Raw genomic sequence first — 8,395 nt, 5'->3', positions numbered from 1 at the left:
TGGCTACCTCACATATATCCCTACATGGTGATGTTAAGCCATAGTTTTAAAATCACTACACAGATGACAGTTAGTGTATTCTTGGAATTGCCAAGATATAGCAGATGAGAACTGAACTTTGTGCAAAAGCTACACTGGATGGGCCTGATCCTCAGCTAGTTTAAGTCAATATAGTCCCATTAAATTAAATGGAGCTAAACTGAAGCCCAGTGCCCTTTATGGAATGTGAGCTCTTGCTGATTCTACCAGTTTTTCTTCCACCTGTTTTGTGCTGTGCCATTCTGCTGGTTTACAGTTTCCAATTTTTACTTTGAGTCTGCCTTTAAAGGATTTACAAAAATGATAGAATCAGCTCTCTCAGAATGGAAAGTAAGTGGGAGAAGTCTACACGATATGCACAGGTCAGCATCCATCAACCAGTCTTCATACTTCTTGCTATACAAAGCAACGTGGACACCTGTCAAAATGCACAGGGTTGTAGTAGCAGACCCTGACTTGTGCTGTACAGCAGATCAATATAGTCTGGCTCATAATCTTCTTCAGACCATATTTACACACTGATTTGGGCAAAGAAATACCAGACTCTATACACAAAGAGGAGATTAACACTGAGTTTGCTTTATTAACTTGATTTTAAAGATGTGCTGCAGAATAGATAAATAATACGCTAAGCCCCACTACTGAGACATCTTTGCCATGTTTGCTGTCAAATCAATCTGCAGCTTTGAAAGGCTTACTATTTACTAAATATTGCCCATTAGATGCATACCATAATTGTAACATTGAATTTGAGAGGATATATACTGTGACAAAGTTCCTGCTCTACCTTGGTAGGTCTTGCGCTTATTGGCGGATTTGCTCGCCTTGGAGCTTCACTGCAGCCCTCAGCTTGGCCGTTTTTCTGAACCCACAGTCCAGGTCAACTCCTCCTGTGTCTGACCAGGAGTTGGGAGGATTTGGGGGGAACCCGGGCCCGCCCTCTACTCCGGGTTCCAGCCCAGGGCCCTGTGGAATGCAGCTGTCTAGAGTGCCTCCTGGAACAGCTTTGAGACAGCTACAACTCCCTGGGATACTCCCCCATGGCCTCCACCCAACACTTTTTTATCCTCACCATAGGACCTTCCTCCTAGTGTCTGATAATGCTTGTACACCTCAGTTCTCCAACAGTCCACGTTCTCACTCTCAGCTCCTAGTGCCTCTTTCTCCCAGCTCCTCACACGCGCACACAAATTGAAGTGAGCTCCTTCTTAAAACCCAGGTGCCCTGATTAGCCTGCCTTAATTGAGTCTAGCAGCTTGCTGATTGGCTGCAGGTATTCTAATCAGCCTGTCTTAATTGTCTCCAGAAGGTTCCTGATTGTTCTGGAACCTTCCCTGTTACCTTACTCAGGGAAAAGGGACCTACTTAGCCTGGGGCTAATATATCTGCCTTCTATTACTCTCCTATAGCCATCTGGCCCAACCCTGTCACAATACTTTGAAAATAATAGATTAGACACACTCACTAATATATGGAGTTGTCTTAATGACTTCTTGAAGTAAAGTGGATGAGGATGTAACATGCATTGTGTGAATAATTTATAATTATATATCTTAATCTTCACATTTATATCTAGAGTCAGTTATCCATGTTTTTCTAGCTTTACTGTAAAATTTTCATAAATACCTAAGTGACCTACATCCCATTTCAAAAAAGTGATTTAGGCACTTAGGAGGATAAATCTCATTGAAAAAACTCAATCGTATTTAAAAAATTGAGTCGCTTTGACAATGAAACGTAGGCTCCTAAATCACATAGGTGCTTTGGAAAATTATACCTTTTTCATTCTTCGAATTTATGCTCTATAGGAAATGCATCTCAAGTGAACATTCAGAAATCCTGTGAATTAACACAATCACATACGCAATATGCTTTCAGATTGATAATTGTTCATAGTAGTTTTTTAAAGGTTTTTTTTTTCCCCCATGGAACACTCAGGGATGTCTACACTGCAAAGAAAAACCCCACAGCTGGCTGGTGCCAGCCATCTCAGGCTCGCAGGGCTTGGGCTGTGGGGCAGTTTCACTGCTGTGTAGAATTCCAGGCTTGGGCTGGAAAGCCTGTAGCCTGAGAGCCTCCCATCCACCAGGGTCCTGCAGCCCAGGCTCCAGCCCGAGCCGGAAGTCTACACTGCAATGAAACAGCCCCGTAGCCCGAGCCCCGTGAATATGAGGCGGCTGGCACAGGCCAGCCATGGGTTTTTCTTTGCTGTGCTGTGCAGACACATAGGTGCTGGAACTAAGTGCTGGGGGTGCTGCTGCCCCCCCGGCTTAAAGTGGTTTCCATTATATCCAGGGTTTATAGTTCAATTCAATGGCTGTCAGCATCTCCACTATAAAAATTGTTCCAGCACCCCTATGTAGACATGCCCTAAGTGTATATCATATTTAATATGTGGTCTCTGATCTTTGATATGTCATTTATCTGAACTGCCCCGACAACTGAGATAGCTGTTCATGGATGAGCTATCATGTATTTGCACCCTAACAGATTAGGTATATTGTCTTCCCAATGCAACAGTGCATCCTAATACACTTAGGTCTTTCATTTGGCGCATTTCTCCAGTACTGTGTGATGCATTACAAAGCAGTTCTCTCAAAACCACATTATGTTCACTGTCCTGAAGATTGTAAATTTCATGTAATACTTTGAGTTGATCAATTTACAATTCCCACATTTGAAGAAGGTGAGGAAACCTTGGTAATGTATACTACCCCTTACAGAAAGGCAATTACTTTTTATGTTCAAATCCTTTTTGCATTATGCTGGAGTCTACAATAAATCTTCACCTTTTTATTGTTCCACTTGCCATATATAGTATATCATCACTTATTTATAAACAGATACAATCCTGCTTTGAATAGAATAATTATGAATAACATCAGAGGTAAGATTTTAAAAATAAGACCATACCCTTGAAAATAAAAGATGCATGCCTTTATCAAAAAGACAGGACATTTTAATGCCCTCAGTTTTCTTCCATCCATGTTTCCTCTTAATTGTACAGCAAGATGAGTGTATTTTCATCATTCCTTTGTTTCAAGGGAAGTAGAGGGGTCAAACAATAATTTCAGGCATATTATCCATGCCCCTTTAAATCCTCCAATATTTCACAAGTTTAAAAACATTTTTTACTGCAATATAAATGCTGTGAGGTCTGTCCTGATTTATTTATATGTCAACACTATGCACTAAAATGAAGAAAAAATTTCAAAGTGGGGAGTGAGATATTCTTAACAAGATTATATATATACAGATTTTATGCTTTTTACACAAGGGATCTTTTTATATCTTTAATTTGACTGATTAGTGTTAACACCAGAATTACAAGAGGACATTAAAGTTAGTCCTTTCAGATATCTCTTTTTTTAAATCAAGAAAAGTTGAGAAACAACATAGATTTAGGGGAGAAGTATAAAAAGATTCCAATCCAGTTAATGAAACCATAGCCAGATAAATCTTTCTAACCTGTAATAAAAACAGCTCCATTTAATTTGTTGGAATGACTTTTCAGTAACAAGAACTGATATTTATCATAACTTCCATGAGTCAGCTGGCACAGGTCAGCTGCAGGTGTCTAATTGTAGTATAGACATTCAGGCTCAGGATCCAGCCAAAGCTCTGGGACCCTCCCACCTCACAAGGTCCTAGAGTCCAGACTCCAGTCCAGGCCCAACCGTCTGCACTGCAGTTAAACAGACCCTTAGCCTGAGCCCCATGAGCCCAAATCAGCTGGCATGGGCCAGCAATGGGTTTTAATTGCTGTGTAGACATACCCTCAATCTCTTTTCTGAGAGTGAATTCTGCAGCATGATAGGATATGGACCACTTAAGTTGGTTGCTACAACCCACCCCCCTCACTGTTCATCTCCCCAGCCATTCATTTGGATTATAGTGTTGAACTGACTCAAATAAACCACTCAGGCAGCTGGCTTCCACTATAATCTATGACCCTTTTAATTCCTTCTCAAGCTTTTTTAGACCCTGAAGTCATTGCTGAGACTCACCTCTGTTGTCCAATTCCAGTTTAACCAAAGCTTTCCTGGTCCGTGATGGTCAGGTTACTGATCACCTCAGTCAGTCAGTTTGTAGCTGGGTTTCTAAAGCTGCCCCAACACAGAATTTATCTCCATCCACAAGTCATCTCTGAGTCCTTGCTGAGAAACCTCCAGATGATGCTTTAACTCCTTTTGCAAAGACTTCAGCTCTTGTTTTTCAAATTCTTTTGGCCATCTTTGAGTTCTGCAAGCACCTCCACTATTCCATCTTGGTTCAAAAAGAAAGCCAGACCACAATTTCACTCCTTTGTAGCTGGGTCCCACTTCTAAACCCATAGTTGCTCCTTGGCCCAAGCAGTTGGCTAATATTCAGGGCCTAACCAGGCTCTTTGCATTAGAAGCAAAAATTTGACACAAGACAAGTATTTCTTTTATTTCCTATTTATTGTCAAAGAATGTTCATGTTTCCCTGAACACAACAGAAACAAGCAACATGAAGCAGCTTCCGTGCTTGCCATTTCCAAGCCTGCCTTTCTAGCAAGTCCTGTGCCCCAAGGAACTCTGTACTCCTTTCTTGAAGCCACACTCACCACTGTTTCTCTGACTTTGTACTGCTCTCTTGGCTTTCTGGTCTCTTTCCACCCCGATACATACAACTGCAAATAATCAATTCCCAGGCCCTAAATATGCAGTCAGTCCCCAGGGAAACCCCTCAGTTCATGTGTCTTAGCTTCGGTTCATGCCTTGCTGCATTGGCCAGTGGCTTCTATTATTTCAGCTATCACCACACACAGGGGAATTTAATTGCAGCTTCATTTAATCTGAATGAAAGTTACTTATAACACCCATTGATTTTAACCAGCTCTGTGACTGAGGGCAGCCATTAGCACCTTCCAGCAAAATATCAGTATGCAGTGAGGGAAAAGAAGGTTTGTGGAATGTTTGCTATACATATGGTATAACTTCACAGGTTTCTTTTTAATTAGTTGTATGCAGTAACTCAAAAGACTCTGGGGATTTTTTCCATCTCAACACCAAGAGACAGAAGTGCACACAGAAAACACTGGTTCAGATACCTTAGTCCCAAAATGTCCTGGCCCTGACGATGGAGGAGGTATGAGTGAATATTGACTAGCATAACTTTGATGCCCCCATCAGAAAGGAAGAAAAGAAAAGATCCCTTGAATTTCTTCATGGAAAAAGTTAGTTTTCAGCCATGAGTAAGGTGACTAGTAGGGCAACCATCAAAAGGCTACTACAGACAAACCCCAACAAAAAACTACATTTGTGATAGCTGTGGATTTATTATTTGAACACATCTTTTCATCTGAAAAATGTTCCAACAGGTCCTACTGATTTTTACAATGCAGTGAGAGTAATTTGGTTTTTCTACCTTGCTGGTTTGCTTTGATGGTCTATTGATTTACTCAAGTGGCTTCCTGAAACATCTGTGGTACACAGATATGGCACTGAACCATCTGAGGGAGACAGGATTAAAGCTGAAAGTTTAGAAGTGACATTTCATTCAGCAAGATCTGAAAATATTGGGTCCTTTGACAAAAGTATCAGTGCAGCCCAGTAAAAAGGAGTTACAATGATGAGTCTCAACAGGAACTGGAGCTCTTCACTTGGTTTTACCAGTTGTTGTATGTGCTGAATTAAAGAGTTTGTTACAAAGACATGGCCCGTGCCTGATCTTAACAACTGCTGTGCCAAAGAATCAAAGAAGAAGGTGAGTGATAAAAAATTTGTGAGAGATTTATGCTGAGACTGTGGAACTAATCTGGAGAGTTAAAGTCCAAAGTCACCAGGGTAGCTTAGTAGAGCAATGGAGACTATAGGCATCTTAAGGAAGGAACAGCCACTGTGCATGTAACCATGACCACTGTACTTGAAACAATAAATCAGAGAGAGAGAAAGCATTAAAGTAGTGCCTAGAGCTAGCTGGGGCTGGCTGCAGATGCACAATGTTCTGCATTTTTAACACAACCGACCATACACACAAATTCACAGAATGAGTCCCAGGTGCCAATACAAAACAAAGGGTCTAGAAGAAGAGACCTTAGTAATGTGTAAAACACTATTACATTAGAATTAAAATGTAAAAATGAAAACCAAAGCTTCGGAATAAATATTGAAAAGAACAGACACAACAGTAATTAAATGTAAAATAATACAAAGGTAATAGAGGGGAAACATTCACTACTTAATGGATTACAAGTTACAACACACAGCCCTCAATATTTACTCTCAAATACAGGTCATGAAGTTGAACTATGAAACAACAAAAGACACTTCTTCATTGAACTGAAATCATTTTCAAGGTCCGCTTCAGAGCTAGAAAGTGAACACAATGTGACCAATAAAATTTCTTGGACCTGAATCTTTGCTGCCTAGCACTCTGCATAGTCCTTTGCATCATTAAACACAGAACTCCATCAGAGCAGGATATCAATGATTAAGATCCCCTTTGTAGTGGTGTAGGTGATTACATAAGGAGCAATGCAACAGAGAAACAGCGTTCTCATGTCTTATTCTGTGGATCCTCAAACATTAAAAAGATATTTAAGAGTATGCAATGCGAAGACTAACAAAAATAAAATTTTGGTCTGTTAAATCATATCTCGCCTGGTTTTCAAAGATGTTTAGCACCTGCTGCTCCATTAAAATCAACAGGAAATACAGGTGCTCAGTACCTCTCAAAGCCATGCTCTATGAAGAAGCCCTAGTTAAGGTTGCATTGAGATTTACATTTGAAGCAGGAGTCAAAGATTTTTCTTATAATTCTATAATATATTGTGTCTTCCTTTAACTTAAAGCACTTCCCCTTTGAAAACAGAATTAATTTTCTGAGATTTGCAAATGTGTTAATTAGTTTAAGTGTGATTTTTCATCTCACACATCATTACACAAGCCAGCATGGTCAGAGGTGCAATTCAGATCAGAAAGAGGTTATGTCACCACTTATATTTTAATCCTGAGTGCCCCAAAATGCTTCTGCTACTTATGGCTCCTGCCTGGGACATACACACCCAACAGCCAATATTCACTTCATGTTCTGTATGCTGTACAGTTGTGGGTCAGCCACTTTGAATCCAATACCCTGCCAGATACACTTTTGTCTTTACCAGAATTGGTTAGTGTTAGCAGGTAACCCCCAACCGATCCCCAGTCCTGAACTTCCCCAGACCTATGTGCTCTGTTATGTCTAGCCCCCTCCTGCAACATTCAGAGGAATGATAAGATCTGTTTGTTCCTTTAATGAGACAAAACACACCAGTTTGCCACATTAAATAGAGCTGACATTCACTTTAGTACAAACACAGCACTGTTGGTTTAGATTAAACATAAAAACAGGTTTATTAACAAAAGAAGATAGGCTTTTAAATGAGTTCAAGTATAAGAGATAAAGTTAGAAATGGTCACAGCAAATAAAAGTGCAAACGTGCATCTAAAAGTTTAAAATTTAATGTAGCAAGTTTTGGTTTAAGGCTTGTTCAAGATGGCCTTTCTCACTCACAGTCTTCTGAAAGATAGTGACTGACCCTTTTCTTGGTCAGGATCTCTTCCAGAGGCCCAAAAGTGCTGGTGCCTTTGTCTTCTTAGTTGAAAGAGATAACCTGGGGTTCTCTGTCTCTTTCTTTTATAGTCCATTGAATCCTTGAAGTTGATTCTTCTGAAGGATACTATTCAAAGTAAAGTTTACTTAAGCTGTGAGGAAGTTGACAGGGACAGTTGTGGTGAAGGAAGCTCCATGCTCTTTCTCCCCCTGCCCCCCTGTGTTTGCTGAAATGCAAATTGTTCTGTTTCCTGCCATCTCTTCTCCAGGCTACCTTGACAATCCTGTTTACTACTTATATGTAAATTGAGGTAAGCATGTTCCTTTGTTTAGAATACACCTGTTGAACAACTTTTGCCTAGGCAGGGCTGCACTGGTTTTGAACATGTGCAAATAACATTATACAGCTGGAATTCAAACTTTGCTTATAATGTTGCTTCATACATTTCACCATGATATTATTGACCAGTGAGTACTAGTTTCCAAATGATACCTCACAAGGCATATTTTGTACACAGATTATTACAATAGGGTAAGGTGTGAATACAGGTGTGCTTTGGGTCACAATGTTGCAAACACATTACAAGACAGTGTCATTAGTCAGATGAACAAAGTTATCCAGGTGTCTATGTGATTGGGCCTCAAGAGTTAATAGGTCTACCCAGCTCAGTTTTGAGGTTATATCAAAGTAGATGTGTCTGAAACCTATTGTGAATCCCTATCCCAGTCCACAATCCACAAGTCTATAGTGATTCAAATTCACAGCACAGAGCTGAATAAAATGAAGCAGAGCAGATTG

The 8,395-nt window shown here is 40.2% G+C and overlaps 1 long non-coding RNA gene across 1 annotated transcript; it reads right to left on the bottom strand.

Annotated features, from left to right (window-relative positions):
- Positions 1–691: 691 nt before the first annotated feature.
- LOC122456372 lies at positions 692–7,727 on the bottom strand. Its single transcript, XR_006275281.1, has 3 exons — positions 7,554–7,727; positions 5,006–5,011; positions 692–703 (listed from the first exon to the last, which is right to left on the bottom strand). It is a non-coding gene; the product is annotated as an uncharacterized LOC122456372 (long non-coding RNA).
- Positions 7,728–8,395: the final 668 nt, after the last annotated feature.

This window comes from Dermochelys coriacea, chromosome 12 (genome assembly GCF_009764565.3).
Source record: "Dermochelys coriacea isolate rDerCor1 chromosome 12, rDerCor1.pri.v4, whole genome shotgun sequence".
Taxonomy (NCBI): domain Eukaryota; kingdom Metazoa; phylum Chordata; order Testudines; family Dermochelyidae; genus Dermochelys; species Dermochelys coriacea.
The sequence above is the reverse complement of the archived record's forward strand: the minus strand, read 5'-3'. Positions and strand labels throughout refer to the sequence as shown.